Raw genomic sequence first — 18,862 nt, 5'->3', positions numbered from 1 at the left:
GCCACACTCCCCTCATGAGCAAACCAGCATTCAGCACAGAAGAGGAGCAAAACAAACAAAACTTTGGGGTTATACTCACAGATAGAAGGGGTAGAGCAACTAGCCTATTCCTCTTAGACTACTTTCACCCCAACTCCATCCTATTTTTTATCACAGGAAATCAGGGAGCCCCATAGTCCTATGTATTGCACAAATTCTTTAAACGGGGTCAACAGGCTGTCCTTAAAGACCTTACAGTCAAACTTGCAAAGGTTAAGACAGTAAAAGGGCACAAAGCAGGCCACAGAAATCCATACAATGTTCTCCAAACTGCCATACAGTATAAGGGAGGTCAAGAGCCATCCACCTTGCGCTCTCCTCTCCTTCTGCCTGGAGAGCCTTCTACCTCTCCGTTCCCTTCTAGGAAGGAATTGGTGTTCAATGAACTAGGGTTTAGTGTCGTGGTGTAAGCCCAGCTGACAACAAAGCACCACGAGGCCGTTCGCTCACTCCTCCACCCCGGTGGGATGGAGAGGAGAAAATATAACAACAAGCTCGTGACAAGGACAGGGAGGGATCACTCACCAATTATGGTCACGGGCAAAAACCAGACTTGACTTGGGGGAAAATACCAAAATCAATTTAATTTGTTACCAATCAAATCAAAATAGGATAATAAGAAATAAACCCAAATCTTAAAACACCTTCCCCCCCGCCCTCCCTCCTTCCCGCCTCCGCTCCGCTCCCGGTTCTCTCCACCTCCTCCCGCCGGCGGCGCAGGGGAACAGGGGACGGGGGCTGGGCTCCGCCCGCCATACCTGCTCTCTGCCGCTCCCTTCTCCTTGGGGGGAGGAGGAGGACTCCTCGCTCGGCCCTGCTCTGGCCTGGGGTCCCTCCCGCAGGAGACAGTCCTTGACAAAGTTCTCCAGCGCGGGTCCTTCCCATGGGCTGCAGTCCTTCAGTCACAGACTGCCTCAGCGCGGGCTTTACCACAGAGCGGCAGCCATCTTGGGGGGCCCCCGCTGCCCTCCGTGGGCTGGGGGACACAGCCTGCCGCCTCACCGCGGGCTGGGGGGGCATCCCCTCCTCCTTCCCTGACCTCGGCACCTGCAGAGGGGTTCCTCTCACACCCCACTCCCCTCACTGGCTGCAGGTTCCCCTTCTCAAACCTGTTCCCCACAGGTGTTACCACTCTCACTGACGGGCTCGGCCCGGGCCAGCGGCGGGTCCCACCTGGAGCCGGGGAAGCTTCTAGAAGCTCCTCACAGGAGCCACACCTGCGGCCCCTACCCCGCTACCAACACTCCCCCCCCAAACACACTGGTATCAATTTTTACAAGGTGATTCAGGACATTGAAAGGCAGCGGCAGGTGGGGGTCATTTTATCAGGTTTTATGTCCTGTAAAAAGCCAGGTCTCAATGTTGTTCTGATAATCAAATCTGTTAAACAACACATCCTATTCCAGTTTGAGAGACCTAGAAAATGCCTGTGCCTCGGTATTTATTTTTTTATTAAATAATTCCCGGCCCTTGGGCCTGGGTTCTGCAAATGTTTCAGAATGGGGTTTTCAGAGGTATTTTGAGCAGTGGGACCTCTGAATTGTACAACTTCCATTATTCATGAAACGCTTCAGTTTTTTTCCCCACCTCCACTGTACGTTGCTTAAAAAATTTTCTATCTTCGGCTAATCCATTAAGCATTTGCTGTACATTCAGCAGTGTGGTCATGTTGTGTAAATGCCTTCTTTCCCCACTTTGCTCTGTGTCAGTTTGGCTATACCTCAGAGAATAGCATCTTCTTCAGGGACAGAGACACTGCAGTTGATTTTAAGAAACTCTAGTATGACTGTACGCTACCTAGACTAAAAATTGAATGCACAAGACTGGAATCTGATAAAAGAAATATCACTAGATATTAGCTCAGCATTTGCAGAGAATTTGACTTTAATTTAAACACTTTGCCCTTGGGTTTTTTGGACTTTCTTCCCCCCTCAAGCAAATAAAGGCTTGAGAAAACAACAGAAAAAAAAGCTGCTTTGATGGATGCACATAGACCAGATTGTACTGTTTCTCTGTTTTCACATTTTAACACATAACACATTCTGCTCTATTATCTTTTGATAACAGCGTCCTGTTGTCACTCAAATTGCATTTTAAACCTGTTTTCCTGCCTCCACTTCACCAATATATCTGTTATATCTACAAAAAAAAGTAGAAACCTATGGCTACCACTTGTCTGTATCACAGATAGATAGCAGTGGAAGAAAAAGTCTGTCTAACCCTGGGAAATAGAATTAGAGTCAGAATTTTTTTCTTAGCTTAAATTCTAACAAGGCGGCAAAATATCAAAAATATAATAGTATGCCATTTAAACAAATTTAGCATTCCTTGTTTAATTTTGATCAGATTTTTTCTTTTTAATGTTTACACAATACGGCTGAAATTTTTAGCTGGATTCATATAATATTATCCTATACATTCATTGTTAGAACTGAACAAATGAACTTCTCATTCTAAAAGGATCAAATAAGACATGTTAGTAGCTTTAAAAAAAATACGTAGTTTAAACAATGATTAAAATCGACACTTTCCTGTGAGATATTTTAGTTTCAGATTTGCTCTTGTTCCTGTTCAAAAGCAAGGAAGCCTTTCAGTAATCCCTTCCTAGTATTTCTGGGCTGTTTTTTTTATCTGCTTACCTCCTTAAAGGGAATACTGCATAGCTGTCTCTCTTAATCTGAAGCCAGACCCATCTTTCTGTGTTTGGGTATCTGCTGTAGTGGAATACCATTTACATGGAACCTGGAATAGAAAAGTCCATATACTGATTGTAAAAGATTAGTTTATACTACCTGGATAATACAACCACAATTTAAACGTTTTCCATAATTTTCACGTCTGCTTTGGGCTTTTTTTAATTTCCTCTCTCTTTTTATCTTCCAAATGACAGCCAGAGATTTGAATTTGGGGGGGGGGGTGGCCATACGAATGTCTATTTGCTTCAGTGAGGCTGTAACAGGTCTTATCAGAACTGGAAAATGGAGAACTGCTGTAAATGGCTGGAAAAGTGCTTTACTGAATTGAGGCCTGGGGAAAAATATTTACAGTCCTCAAGAACCATCACTTGCTAGTACCTCTAATCATAGGCTATCCCTTACAAATGCAAGTTTAACAGTATGATTAGCTATAACTGAACTACAAAAGTATAATCATGTAATACCATCATATATATTCATTAAGAGAAGTTACATTTTACAGTTAATGATTGCTAGTAATGTTGTAGATAGAAAATTATCCTTGATGCTATTTCTAGAAATACAGGCAAATGACACAAAGCAGCCATGACATTTTAAGCAAAATTTTGGCCTCTTTATCTGCAGTGAGATTTAATGTTTTAAGAAACTTCCAGAGATGTAAATTATGTCTTTTATATAATCAAATTTCCCCAATATATTTTACTGGCATCTTTGTAGTTAGACAGTGAATTTTCTTCTTGGTTCTAAAACAGTTCTCTCCCATAAATACCCTAGAAGCTGGAGAGAAAATTTCATAAGCAGAAGTATATGTGCTAACAGGTAAGTAAGAAGTAGTAATGGGAAAGCAATATAGAATCCTTGGCTTTTAAAATAACGATTGAAAACCAGTACATGAACCTTATCCCATAATTATGTCAAAGAAAAAAGGTAATGCTTGGCAAACTACTTTACTCTTGATTCATTCACCAACACCCTTCTCCATTCCTGAAAAAATGTGCTGAGAATTGCACAACATTCAGTTTGCACTGTCTGAAATGCAAACATAAACAGGAATTTCATAAGGAGCTGTGTTAACTACAACTAATAAGTAATTTCAAAATACCCTATAGATAGCACATTATTCTACTCTAAGGGTTACAGTGGGCCTTTTCAGAGGATAGAGATAAGTTATACGAGATGAAATACTAAAGATAAGATACATAAATTGATCTGCATCAAATTTGATCTTTCATTTTTATTATTTTTTCCAGGTATGTGCTTTATAAAAAGGTAATTTCTTCAGAAAAGTAAAGTCTTTTTACTTAAAAAGAATCATAGTACTTTATGGGGTTTTGACTTCTGTTTTGCAGTACTGAAATCAAAGTGAATAACAAGCTTCTGGGTTTTTTTCCCTACTATGAATACTTCTGGACAATCTGATCACTAGTCTTTCAATCATCTCATGCTGTTCAGCTCATTTTGCAAGAAATCCCCTATATTTCCATGCCTATGAGGTTTAAACAGTAAATGCTAAATGAACTGCATGAGTCATGCACACATATGACATTTTGACTGAAACAATTAAAAGGAATTTGGAGTGAGCTCTTCTCTTATCTGTAATAACAAATGCAGGAATCTTTCAAAGCACTGAAAAAAATAACAGTTTGCTCTTCCTGCTGGACAATCGCTATTACTTTGCCAATCTTGAATGCACTATGTAATTCAAATGGGAATTTGCAAGTTAGCATTTTTATTAGGTATGTTCAGACAATGCATGCATCAAGACAAGTGTCAGCAAAAAAATGTCTAAATTATTTTAAAAGATTAAAGGTGTATGGCACGTACAGGACAACCAGGTGATCAGGCCCAGCCAGCATGGGTTTATGAAAGGCAGGTCTTGCTTGAATAACCTGATCTCCTTCTATGACCAGGTGACCCACTTAATGGATGAGGGAAAGGCTGTGGATGTTGTCTACCTAGACTTTAGTAAAGCCTTTGACACTGTTTCCCACAGAATTCTCGTGGAGAAACTGGCTGCTCATGGCTTGGACGAGTGTACTGTTTGCTGGGTAAAAAACTGGCTGGATGGCCAGACCCAAAGAGTGGTGGTGAGCGGAGTTAAATCCAGTCGGTGGCCGGTCACGAGTGGTGCTCCCCAGGGCTCAGTTTTGGGGACAGTTCTCTGTAATACCTTTATCAATGACCTGGACAAGGAGATCAAGTGCACCCTCAGTAAGTTTGCAGACAACACCAAGTTGGGTGGAGTGCTGATCTGCCTGAGGGTAGGAAGGGTCTACAGAGGGATCTGGACAGGCTGGATCACTTTTCTGAGGCCAATTGTACGACGTTCAACAAGGCCAAGTGCCGGGTCCTGCACTTGGGTCCCAACAACCCCATGCAGCGCTACAGGCTTGGGGAAGAGCAGCTGGAAAGCTGCCCAGCAGAAAAGGACCTGGGGGTGTTGGTCGACAGTTGGCTGAATGTGACCCAGCAGTGTGCCCAGGTGGCCCAGAAGGCCAACAGCATCCTGGCCTGTTTCAGAAATCGTGTGGCCAGCAGGAGCAGGGCAGTGACTGTCCCCCTGTACTCGGCACTGGTGAGGCTGCACCTTGAGTACTGTGTTCAGTTTTGGGCCCCTCACGACAAGAAAGACCTTGAGGTGCTGGAGCGTGTCCAGAGAAGGGCAAAGAAGCTGGTGAAGGGTCTAGAGCACAAGTCCTCTGAGGAGCAGCTGAGGGAACTGGGGTTGTTTAGTCTGGACAAAAGGAGGCTGAGGGGAGACATTAGCGCTCTCTACAACTCCCTGAAAGGAGGCTGTAGCAAGGTGGGTGCTGGTTAAGGTTTAGATTGGCTATTGGGAAAAATTTCTTCACTGAAAGGATTGTCAAGAATTGGAACAGGCTGTCCAGTGAAGTGTTGGAGTCACCATCCCAGGAGGTATTTAAAAGATGTGTAGATGTGGCGCTTAGGGACACGGTTTAGTGGTGGACTTGGTAGTGTTAGGTTTATGGTTGGACTCGATGATCTTAAAGTGCTTTTCTGACCTAAACGATTCTATGATTCTTGAGTATAGGAGTATATGGTGTTTCCCTAAACAGGCTACTGAGGTTGGCATAAGCCATCACTTAGTTTTCCCTGGTATACTACACTCTCATGCGATAGCTGTTGAAGTCGGAACCACTTCCTGTTTGAAAGAATTGCGGTTGAAACCTCTTGCATCCTTTATATGCAATACTTGGTAAAACAGAGAAATTCAAGACAAGGAGGAAAGCAGAGAGAGTAAATAAAGAGAATGAGTTTTGGATTAAGGGTTATCTCATTTTTGCAGGTTTTCCAGAGAATGAAAAAACAGAAGAAAATTGGAAGCTCATTTTGGCAGAAGCAAATTTGATAATTAAATGTCCCCTTGCCTTTTTTTTTTTTTTTTTTTTTTTAATTTGGAATTTACATTTGTTTCACTTCAGTAACAAGCTGTTCTTCCAGGTCAAGTAGGGATTCAGAACATACAGCTTTAAGAGAGAGCCCCTAGTTCTTAATGTGCTGAAAATTTATGTAGGATTAGCCTGTCTTCCTCTCCCACTGGACTACAAACAAACAGAAATGAATATTATCATAGTGAAGTTACAGTACTAGAAAGAAAGAGAAAAGAACACCATCGTTAAAATGGAGTCACATCATATATATATATTAATTAGAATGGAAAAATGGAAATAAAATGGTGTATTCTTGAGACACCTATTTAATATCCTGCTCTGAATCACCCACTGTTGCAGCACTTCTCTCTCACGGCTGATTATGTATGGTGCCCATAGAGATTAGTCTCTTAACTTAGGCATCTTGTATTCCACCCACAAGTTTGGAAAGTACAAGTTTACCCATCTCTTCCCAAAGTTTTCACACACTATAAATTTCTTTCTTCTTTTTTAGGCATAAATAAAGAATTACTCACCTGACACCAAGAGTCACAACAATGTAACTGCAGTATAAAAGAATAATTGGTTACTGTGCTTGCTTTCTTTCTTTAGTAATGTGCTGAATACTTACTTTTAATGACTCCCTGGTCTGTGTCAGTTGTGCTGGTTGTTGATACTTTGCAAATGCCAACATAATGTCATAATATGTGTTCTTGTAAGAAGTTGGTATTTCACATGGCGTCCAATATAAAACTCCAGTTGAATAGTATTAATCTATCATGGAAACATGGTCAGTAACAAAAAAATAAATTGAGTGTAAACCAGAAGACATTGTCTGTCTGCTTTAATAATTTATCTGATTCTTTCATCTGCAGCTTTATCTGGAAAGCAGAATTGTGAAGATATTGCTCAGGCCTGAATGAATTATCAACAACATATCAATAGTTCTTATCTCATATAGAGTAGCAGAGGAGAAAAGAGAACAACAACAAAGAAAGAATCTATCATTTAAAGTTAGTAATCTAGGCTCTAGATGACTCTTCAGCAATTACATAAAGTCATGAGTCCTGTAGTAGAAACAAATAGCCCATGAAGTTAGGACAGAAGTACTGTTAGCAGGATAAAAATAAGAACAAACAAAAGAATACAGTACAAGATTTGTCACAACACGATACAAAATCATTTTCCCAAAAAAGCTCATACAGACTCAATTGGTTTTGATGCTACACTAAGTATTTCAATAGAGAGCAGTATAGCTGTTGGGAGACCGCAAGGCTACACATGCATAGAAGTCATAGCATGAGCACACTAAAGTAACTTGAGGAGCACTACTCCAAGATGTAATGCGTGAACAGGAAAAGTATGTTGCAAGGAATATTTTGACATCTTTTTTTTTAAATAAGCAAGTTAGAAAGAGTAAATTCTGTATGTCTCTGCAGGATGTTGGCTTGCTCTCTGTATGAACAGAAATTTCACTGCAACAACTTTTCCTGAGCTGTAAACTCAGTATATTATATATAACCTGCTTTTTAAGATACCTTCACTCAAATCCTAACAGAGCTCTTAATTCTACTTCAACTAGAGCCATTATCTTGGAATACGAGGGGCAAAATAACACACATTAGATGGTTGTCTAGAGATAGCTTGCTCGTATTTTTTTTGACCATATTTCTTTTCCATAAGGTTTTGTACAGATTCGGAAATCTGAAATATGGATTTCAAAGCCACCCTGCTCTGAATGCCCAGAATAGACCTAATGCCTTCAGAGGGGAAAGAAACTTGGCTGGCTAACAGTGTGCTTTTCTAGCACACTAATAATTCCTATCATATTTCCTGAACTTACCCTTATTTTAAAATATGATCATTTTAATACTTAGTTGGAGTGCAATTTTCTGTGGTCTGGCTTTTGACATAATTATTGGAGCTAGTTTTACTGGTCACTTCATCCGCTTCCTCTTCTCCATGTTTCCATTGTGCTTTACAGCAGAGATAACCTGTCCCTTTCAGACCAATGACACAGTCCCTATGTCAGCACAAAACTACGTTTGGCATAACTGATTCTTCTCCAGAGCCGCGATGGTGTATCATTTTGTATTCCTGTTTCTCTGCTATGTTTTTCTTATTTAACCTCTTCACATGCAAGCTTTTGGACTCTGAGACTATCCTTGTTATGTTTATTTCCAATTCTTACTGCAATGAAAGCCTAAACATGGAATATCGTAGCCTGGCCATAATATATGGACAATACTAAAGTAACGGGAAATACTTCTGAGGAAGAAAAGCTTAATAAATGCACAGTTGATTTAAGACAAGGTATTTCATATTTTGAAAATCTGATTAATCAATGAATGATGTTTGATGAGTTGTTGGTCCAGCTGTATTTTATTTTGGTGGGATGGGACATTATGTCTTTCTAGCTGAATATGAGAAGAGAGACATTTGCAATATGAATGACAAAGTCACATTAAAGATGAGATAAAAAAGGAATAATAAAGTGAGAGAAAGTGAAAGCTTTATATGTAGTATGTTTCAGCACACAATATTTCCATAACGAAGCTCTTGACAAACAACACAGTTTCAGTTTTCACTGGTGACAAGACACCCTTCGTTACTTTCTTTGAGCTCTTTTATTCAAAAGACAGGTCATGCAGTTTACAAAATAATGCCCTTAAAAACAATGCTCAGGGTATCTTCTTGTTACCTGCTTAGAACTGTTTGGATCAGGTACTACCTAGCCAGCGAGCAAAGATCATGCTGCATTTAACGGGGGTCACAGCTTTCATTACTTGGCAACTACAGTAATTTGGGAAGGCAGATGACTGAAGCCTCCTTTTAGTCTTTAAATGTTTTGCTTCATCTTTTAAAGACAAAGGAGAAGTACTTCTCTCTTCCACATCACTTACCTCAATGATCACTTAAGCATAAAATTAGAGAAAAGAGAAGAAAATCAAGGATGCTGTCAACTCCTAAGCACTATGCTAATGAAATCACTACCTTCTGCATATGCTTTTTGCATAAAATTGTCTCCAAGTCTTAAAATAGCTTTTCCAACACAGTTCTTCTGACATTATTCTTTCATTAAATCATCGCCTGGTTAATTGTATCCTATTGATGATAGCAATCCATTGATGCTCTATTTTCTTTTTATCAAGTAAAAGGTCACATCAGCTGAAACCAGCTATTAAGCAAATAGGAAAGAAATTGAAAGCAGTAATAATAGTCTCTGCCTGCATACACAAGGTTGATGATGAAACGAAGGTGGAAATATACATTTAAAACTAACCCATGTAAAAATATTGCAATATCTGAAGAAAATATCATGTGATAAAATGCTCTGTTTATACATAAAAAGAAGCAGAACTGAATTTATAATAATAATGGAGATGATGTCATTGGAGAAAAAATTATAGTATTGCTATCTACCATATTTGTATCTTGATAACTGTTGATAAACTACCTTAGGAACTCAGTTACACTTACAAATAATTCAGCTTATAATTGTCTTAAACTGAGTGCTCCTTAGGGAATTTGGCTCGGAGCAGGAACATATTATTACTAACTCTCATGAGAAGGGGGGACATTTTCCTCTTCACTTCTTAATTATCTGTCCTTAGCAGTTATCTGCCTTTGTCATAAATACACATGCTTGAAAACAGAGAAAGTAATAGACCTTAAGAAGAACAGCAAGTTACACAGCACAGCTGTCAGCTGCTGTCAGTCACACAGTGGGATTCACTATACATTATATATTTTGGTTCCCTAGCAGTTCTAAAAAAATCAAATTAAAAAAAATTTTGCAGATAACCTGAAACAATTTCCTTTCTTAGAAAATATGGAAAATTGAGAAGCTGGAGGAAAAAAAAATTATTTCAGATGAAGAAGATTGTTTGTTACCCTTTGTTTTGGTTCAAAGAGCACTGAAACTTTTGGAAGATAAAAGACTACTTCTCAACTCAAAAGTAAATTAGATATTCCAATTGTAAATGTCAAAATGAAAAGTTTGACATTTCTTACTTTGCATTTTTCCACAATACAAACACTGCAATGACTTGAAATTAATTCAGAAAATATTTCATCGTCACCAAAGATGTGTTCATTTATTTTTATTACATGAAAAAATGACAGCCAAATTATTTCATCCAGTTCTCCTCTAGATACCCATTCTATTGTGCCACTCTCCTATTATTATCTGAGCAATTCACAATCTTGAATGTATTTATAGTCATAATAACTCTCTAAGGTAGGAAAATAGTACTAGTCCGTACAGAGGGACAGCTCTAAAAAGGGGTCACAGCCCACAGCTATTCATTAGAGTGGAATTCACATGCCTGAGTCAAGCATCTAACACCTCTGTACATTAAAAGGCAAGAATTACATGTCAAGAAAAGCTATCTGCAGTCTCCAGCGTGCTGAAGAGAGAACAACAAAGGCAGCCAATAATTAATGCTGAAAATTTGAACAAAATTGTCTCCAACACAGTTAAGTATCTATCTGTAATTCTGTCCGAAACCTATTTATGTTCACAAAAAAAACCCCAAACCAAAAAGCCTTCTTAACTCCAGGGGTTAAGCTCCTATTTACCCAGAAAATTACCTCGCCACAGGTCTCGCTGAAAATATGATCCCTCCAGCCAGCAGAAGTTATGAGGCAGAAAGTCACTCAAGTTTCAAAGTGAAAAGAGATGACTGGAGATCTAGATTCCTGTCTTTGTCCCTAAATGTCTCTCTGCTCCTTCTTACAGCCAATGTAAAATGGATAAATAGTTCAGGGAGCTGGGACTGTCACTACAAATTCCCCTCCTCCCCTGTGTGTTCTGATACAGGTTTACTTACTGAGGTACAGTTTGATCTAAATGAAGTTATGGACCTTCCAAACCCGAGCTAGCCAATTCACTCAGGGCTGCTGCACACATATGCAGAATTGCCAGCCCCACTCTGCCAGCTGATGCTTTTCTGCTCTGCCAGTGTTGAAAAAAATCAAATTTGAGAAATATTTGTGACCAATAATTATTATACATGATGGTTGTTTAAGTGGCACCATATCCTGAGCTCCAGATGTTGAACTCATAGGTGATTAGAAGCAGGCTTATTCTCTGATATACATTGAATAGGAAGAATGCTCCTTTCCCTAAAATCTTCTAAAGAATTGTCATTCTTCAGTAAATCAAGAAATCTGTAAGACAAGTATCTTGAAATGAGTTGTTAAGAAACTAATGGGCTAACCTCAAAACCAATCATTAAATGTATGGAAAACTGTGCTCTTGAAGACCAGAGCATGAGGCGGAACTTGTAAGAACAGACACACTGGGTCAGTTCAACAGTGGCGTATTCTTCATCTCCAGAAGTGCAGCAGCAAATTCTTAGGGGTAAGTACATTTCAATCTCATTTTATTCTTCATGAAAGGGAGTATTTTCCTGTCTCGAGTCCTAAGAATACATTTTACCATGCAATCTACAGAGCTAACATCTTCTCCTCAAAACATTCAGGATGTTTTCAATCTCTTCCTCCACTCTTCAGCTGGATCCAGTACAGCGACTGAAACGTTCTTCTCCCGATACCGGCACTGACTGCCGCTGCTCACTGGGTGTAGTGTCTGAACAGCAGTTTAGTGACTGGTAAGGTTATAATCCAACCACACTCTTGACCCTGCTAGTTTTAACAATTCTTAGCTTGTTGCTTTTCTTTCAAAATACACTTTGGTAGCTCTTTAAGGAGCAGAGGCAACAAAGCAGATAAAAAGAAGTTATAAGCTGGTTTTACCCTTTTCATTCACAGATTCACTCCTTTTGACTTTAAAATACGATAGGGAAGTACGATTACTGTTTCAAATACATATGGCAGAGGACATTGCTTACGTTAACAATAACGGTTAAGTAGTACGTGAAACTCATTACACAGAATTATTCCGCAGCCTATTTATCACAAGAACAAGACCGATGGAACAGATTTGATTATAAAGGATGAGTTCACATTTTCAATAGGCCCCAATTGTTAATTTACCAGGGGATCCACTTATACTGCTTTTAGGCACGTTGACAAACAACTGAAATTAGAGAATCAAGTGAGTTAAGGCATGATCACAGCGAATGGGGCACAGAGAATGAGAGGAAGGTGAAATATGATGGTAGTGAAAAAAAAACCACCACAATGACACATTCATGTCAGAACTTGAGAATTAGTGGGCGTGAGCCTCCTAAGCCGAATAGCACATAAACACAAAACCAGACTGTACTTTATCATAAGGTTACTGAAAACTAAAGCAAGCAGATTTTTAAGTAGGAAAGGTTACGTATGGCTGCCCCATATTGGCCGTCAGAATCTGTAAAACAACTCATCACAGGATTTTCAGTTTTGAGGAGAGTAACGCACAATTCTATATGACTGCCAAAAAAAGCTGAGAATGGCTCTGAGTATGTTAATAGCAACCACCAACAGGCCTGCTATTAGTCTGGCCATTATAACAGGTGGCTGTAGTTAGCAAGGGATAGTAACACAGGGTTTTTTCTGTACTTCACCATATGGTTCCCATTAATTTAATACACACCAAAAAAAAAAAAGGAAGAATATTTGTCAGCAAGCAAATCTTCCTCTTTAAGCACCTGGTCCAAACCCCAGGTACCTGTGAGATAATTTTTCCGAATAAAACATTATGGCCCACATGCTTTCCCATGTAATAAGCCGTAATGGATATTTTAACAAATCTATGGCAGCCTCCTCGGGTTGACACACAGATGTATGCCCTTAACGAGAAAGAACCTCACAGTGGAGTAGATGGCAGTAATAATTATACAATGTCAAATCCAATAGTACATTACGGAGCCAGAGCTTATCTTTGACAGCTCATAGGACAAAAAAATAGGGTCCAGCATTAAGAAATTCTCTCCTGTATTGCTAACCTATACCTAGTGCTCTGTTCCCACGCTGTTCTATTGCATTCAAACAAAACCATTTGTGCTAAGGGAGACGCTCCCTGATTTTGCAATGGCAAATACGCCTGTAAAAGTCTGCCAGGAAAAGAATGATTGAGGGGAAAGAAGATTAAAGGGCTATAAAATTACAAATAGCATAAAGAAGATGAAAAGAAGTTAAGCATTAATCACTGTCCACACACTGCAGGAAGAAGGGGGTGTCACATGAAGTGATGAGGCAGCAGGTTACAAATGAAGAAAAGGAGTATTTTTTTCCTACTTTAATTGTTTCATGGAAACTCATTGCCAAAAGATATTGTGGATTCCAAACATTTCAATGAGTTGAAATGGCAGTATGACAAATTCAGGAAAGAAGAAACCATTGAGGTCTCTCATAAACAAGTATGTTCTTTAAGTGCATATTACCGGCAGCGGAAGATCAGAAGAATTATTGCTCTGAGGAGGAATTTTTCCTCTCTTTTGCTGGCCACTCAGGCAGGCCTTTTTGGCTAGACTGTCTCATCTTGAATGGTATTCCTACACTTTTAAGAGCTGTGCAAATAAATATACACAGAAGTCAGTTCTTTGCAGTACACATCAGTCCGCTCTCTTGCACATTTTAAGTTTTTGTAACGATTTCCTTGTAGGAAGGTTGTGGGTTTGTTGGCAATCTTGTTAAGGAAATACGTAAATTAAACTCCTTTTGGATTAGTGCCATTGGGACCAATGAAGAATGAGCTTCAGATATTGCATTAGAAAAAAGCTCTTTGAGGATTTGAGGAGGGTATGCACAGTGTGAATACACTGGAATTTGGATAGGAATTAGATTGTTCATAACCATACATAGTGCTATAGAAATCATTGCCATCATCAATTTTCAAGTTTGAGAGACTTGCTGCAATAGTATCGAGTTAACTGCACTCTGACTTTGGCTCACTTAGGTTTTTCCAATAAAGATATAAACTCTAAACTTATTCATTAAATGTTTTATGATATATATATATATATATGCAATATGAATAAAAAACACTACCACGTCAAGAGTTTGCGTAAGAGCCTTTGAACCATTATATCTGTACTAAGGTGTCTGTCCATCCTTAATCTCGTATTATAAGCTACAGACATACTCCTGGATGAAAACAAGTGCTGAATTGGTGTGCAATTATTTGTTCCAAGACTAAATTCCTGTACTTAAGTGTTTCAAAAGACTTGTGCAAAGACGTGAGCCACTATTTTTATTAAAAGCCTAACCATTTCAGTGGCAGAAATAGGCTGTGGAACCCACCTATCTGCTGTGAAACAAACCACACTAAGGTTACAAAATCAAACAGAATTTTGATGTTGCAGACATGATTAAAGAAGGCATGAACATGAAAGGAAGGACACAATATAAATTCAAATTCAATAGAATATTGGCTGGATAGAAATGATCTATTTTTGATGGAGAAACTAATCTTATTGCCTCCCAAATTTGAATAATTTCTATCCTACGAACACGTTGAATATTAGCAAAATAAAGTTTCTAACACTTCCATTTGCACTTCAGTATCTTTCCTATACTTAGAGCAACAAGAGTTGGAACAATGCTTTGGATGGGGATCAGAGTGCCTGTCACAGTTTCCTATATTTTGAATGCTGCAGTGGATTGTTCACGGGGTAGAAGGGTCTTCAGTCAAACACAGACATTGGCAACAATTGGCATTAGGCCTGTTTTGCTATTCTGTCAAAGATTTTGCTTGCCAGTCAATGTGAGATGATAAATGGTCACTTAAAATTGATCATAATTCATTAAACGTTGATCAGGATGTTGAACTCCAGTAATGATTTGTGGTTGATGCCAAGTATTTTTGGCAATACTTTCACATGCCATTATTTTGAATGCCCTCAGGACATTCATCAGAATGACAGCTGTTTCTCTGTTAATATACAGAATAATAGACGAGATACAGCAAAATAATTCTGTTGAAGGGTTCTGATGACATCACACTCTGAAAAAAAAAAAAAAAAACCAACAAAAAAACAACCAAACCAGAACTCGTATGATTTATTATGAGTATCCAGATGGAGTTATTTTCATGTTTTACTGTAGCCCATTCATTTATTTAAATAATATATGGAGCTGTGACTTTGAGACTTTCACAGAGGTATGGCAGAACTCTCTGACTTGTCTTAGCATGCAACTAATTGTGGATGCGAGCAAGATCCAGGAAGGTACAGGGAAGATTTTTGTAAAGACTCCAGCATTACTTGTCAGCGTTACCAGTACCAGTGCATTATGTGACTGGATGAGAAGTACGATAGCATTTTTTCCACAGTATTGCCTGATAATGTACAAATCAAATCACTTCCCTCCCTGTAATGCATTTGTCTAATGTGATTTTGTTGGGGTTTTTAACATATTTGCCATGCAGCGTGCTGGCTATTTTCTCCTGACCTCAGTGAACAAGACAATGAATTACGTGCTGAAGGCCTGTTTCTGTCGTGGCTCCATTCTCATAACTCCCAGGGTATTTAGAGGGAAAGTCCTTATGAAACAGATACAGCTGTTTCCTTCATACTCTCGCCCCTTCTCTTGCCTCCTGCACTTTCCAGTGGCAGAAAAAAGTTGTCTTTATATCGGTAATTTAATCTCTGAATTTTTCCAGGGTGCTTTTCCCCCTTCTTCACCCACACAAGTTCATTGCTTTATAAAAATAAGCTCAAAGAGAAAGTGAAAGTTGAGCTTTAGGGTCTTAAAGAACAGACAGGCTTTCTGTTACCTCTCAAAAGCAAGGTCAAATTCCTACACTGCTAATTTGAAAAAATAAAGCAGCTGATTAATTTTGCACAGCAGATTCAACGTAATGTTAGAAGACCACGTAAAGATCACAGGGTTGCGTAGATGCCTTCATCCTATTTCATGAAAGCTTATTTACCTAAATGGGACTGAGAAAACTGCAGAAACTGCATGTTTGTGGTCGCCACTGTTAGCATAATTTAAAAATGTCCCCAGAACCAGTTGTGCATAAAGTCTGTAAGGTCCAGCCCCACAGAGATACTGAGATACTTCACTGCTGAAAGTTCTGTCAAGTTCTCCTAGCAAAACCAACGCACCTTGACTAACCTTTACCACATACATTACCTGTGGGTTTTTTTCCATTGAGGTCAGGAGAAAATGCCTTTGTGGATCTGGACCTAGTCTCATTTTCAGGAAGAGTGTTTGGGATGTGAGAGCTAGCTGGCTTAGTGTGCAGGCTAGATTTTCAAATGCCTTCAAGATAGCTATACATATAGCTATACAGAGGTTCCCTCTGTAATTCCTAAAATTCTTATGGAGGGTATATGCCTATCTCTCTCATTGCCATACTTTTTGGAAATCCTTCTTCATCTTTAACCAGCTAGACTTTTTATTTAATCTAGCCCTTGATCAGCACTTGAAAAAGTTATGAAAAATCATCAGAGTCATTTCTGAAAAATCCGTGTCACAAAGTTTCTTGAAACAGGCACCACAGGCACAGGCTGCAAGACCTGCAGCAATAACTTGCCTTGGTAATCATCTTTACTCATTTTAAATATGATGAATCAAGAAAAGAGTGCCACAATTAGACAAAGGGATTAATCTTAGATCTACAAAGAAATACAATTACATTTTAGAATCATGGGACTGGAAAAACACTAAAATTCTGAATCCATTTACAGAAAATGAATTAGAAATACATGTGAGAACTTATGTCTTGTGCTATGTATCTGGACAAGCTTAAATAATGTGATAACAAAGTTCTTTTAAAGCCAAATATATTTGTCTTCAGTGGAATAATAATCCTTTTCTAATGAATTAATTAATGCTTTGCATTAAAAGAAAATGTTCCTACATAATCAAGGAGAGAAAACTGAGACAAAGCATTAAGACGTCATTACAAATTTGAAAGTACATTTACCTTCATTTCCATTAATGGACATAAAAATTAGGTCTGAATTTATTACTATACAAATAAAGAAAATTAACCCATCAATATATTCAATCAAGGTATCGTTCTTTGGTTATGAAATGAATAAAAATTAGAGTAGCGCTCCTTTAGAAGGCATAAATGAATGAAGTAGGTTTTCTCCCTGCCATCTTGCTAAAGCAATAACTTGGTTCTCCCCGACAATCAGATATTTTCCTCACAACACTAGTATTGCACAAATCGAGTGGAAAGTGAACGTTTCACAATAAAACTAAAGCCAGATGAAAAGCTAATAAAACTACTATCCTAATCAGATAAAAAAAAGCTCTACTCCACAAGTTAAATAGTGCCAGCCCATCTAATTAAATCAAGGTACAACCCGTCTCTTTTGAAGTTTTGTCACCAACTTCGGTACAACCAGGATTTAATGTGCTCTTTATAAAGAGAAATGTATACCCTCTTTCTGGAGACATCAAAAAGAATAAACTCTGTGGTTCTGAAAAAAACAGTCTCTTTAGGCAGCCAATCTAAAATAGTTAAATTTAACAACTGACCAGAAGGACCTGTCATCCCATTTCAACCCACCTTATTTTCACTAATCTTGTTCTGTTTCTGTGATAAGCTTTAAAAAAACCAAATTTCATTTGATAAAGTTACATGATAAAATTGAGATATCAGGTAACGCTATAATCTGAGACATGGCTGTTCTGTTATTGAAATGCAACACAATGCATCGGGTAAAATACTATCCTATTTTGAAGGATAAGGGTAGTTAGGACAAAACATTGGCTGAACTATCAGAAGCTATGTTTTTTGGTGCCACCTTAGAGACACAACTTACCACAGGGAATAAAAAAAACAAAGGGGGGGGGGGGGGTGGAGAAAAAAAGAAGAGGATGATGCTACCCTTCAGCAGGATGAGTTGGGACCATCCTTGAAGTTTTCCTGGCAGCCATGTCCTCCCTCGACATGAGAACAGCTCTCTTGCTTGTCAGCAGGTGGAGAAAGAGGTTGCTCCGGCCCCTCTGCCTCTGGGATGACAAACCCTTTGTCGAGCAGCTGCCAAGAGGCGAGCAGTGCCACGTCCGACAAGCGAAGGAGGATTTTAGCTGTTTGGATTGCTAGTAATAACTGTGATCTCTCTTGTACTTCTCTGCTACAGCTCCTTCCTACAATTTTATCAGGTAGGCTATTTCATCCGCTGCCACTTGCCCTTGTTATAGCCCAAGGACTCTTACTCAGAGACTAACCTGGGCTGAGGCTTCCTCTCTGGAATGGAGGCACTCGCTGCAAGGGCCATCACTCCCTTCTTCGCACGCTCGTGGGTCCCACCGCTCCTCTCCCTCCTGCGCACAGTTACATCGTCAGAAGCTTCTCTGCTATACACATCTGTAAAGGAGGGGAGGAATGGTTTCATATCTGCTGAGTTTGGTACTTCTAGACATTTGATTGCTTAACTGCAAAAATTTAATCCTCTCAATCCTGTCCTTTGTAACAGGCCCAAGAGGAGCCACGTTTTTCTGATTACAGAGGGCAGTCACCAGAGGTGAAATCCTGGCCTTGTTGAAATCAATGGCAAACTTCCATCAACTGACTTGTTCATCCTCTTAATCCTCCTTTAATCCTCTGTAGGGCTAGATCAAATGCAATCCTTTGAATTGTACCCAGAAAAGAAGGGGAAGCCAGTGCAGTGCAAATATTGGAGTGTTGTGTAATGCATTCCCCCTCACTCATCCCACCTGGCAGATGAACAGCCACCGTCCCAATGTTTTGTAGATGCGGCTTTTGACTTCTCTTTAAGTGTTGCCCTCTTCAAAGTGCATTGCGACATTCTAAATCCCAAGTCAAAAAGGTCTGCTTCATTGTCAAACTATCCTGAAAAGAGAAAAACATGCATTTTT

General features: G+C 39.1%; 1 long non-coding RNA gene across 2 annotated transcripts; it reads right to left on the bottom strand.

Moving 5' to 3' along the window:
• Positions 1-2,678: 2,678 nt before the first annotated feature.
• Positions 2,679-18,321, bottom strand: LOC115340831. Of its 2 annotated transcripts, none has more exons than XR_003923202.1 (3): positions 18,212-18,321; positions 6,759-6,901; positions 2,679-2,781 (listed from the first exon to the last, which is right to left on the bottom strand). It is a non-coding gene; the product is annotated as an uncharacterized LOC115340831 (long non-coding RNA). The 2 variants fall into 2 exon arrangements; XR_003923201.1 differs by lacking the exon at positions 18,212-18,321 and adding an exon at positions 17,868-18,042.
• Between the last annotated feature and the right edge of the window lie 541 nt (positions 18,322-18,862).

The sequence above is a fragment of the Aquila chrysaetos genome, chromosome 4 (assembly GCF_900496995.4).
Source record: "Aquila chrysaetos chrysaetos chromosome 4, bAquChr1.4, whole genome shotgun sequence".
In the NCBI taxonomy this organism is placed as follows: Eukaryota; Metazoa; Chordata; class Aves; order Accipitriformes; family Accipitridae; genus Aquila; species Aquila chrysaetos.
This window is presented reverse-complemented; position numbering and strand designations above follow the sequence as displayed.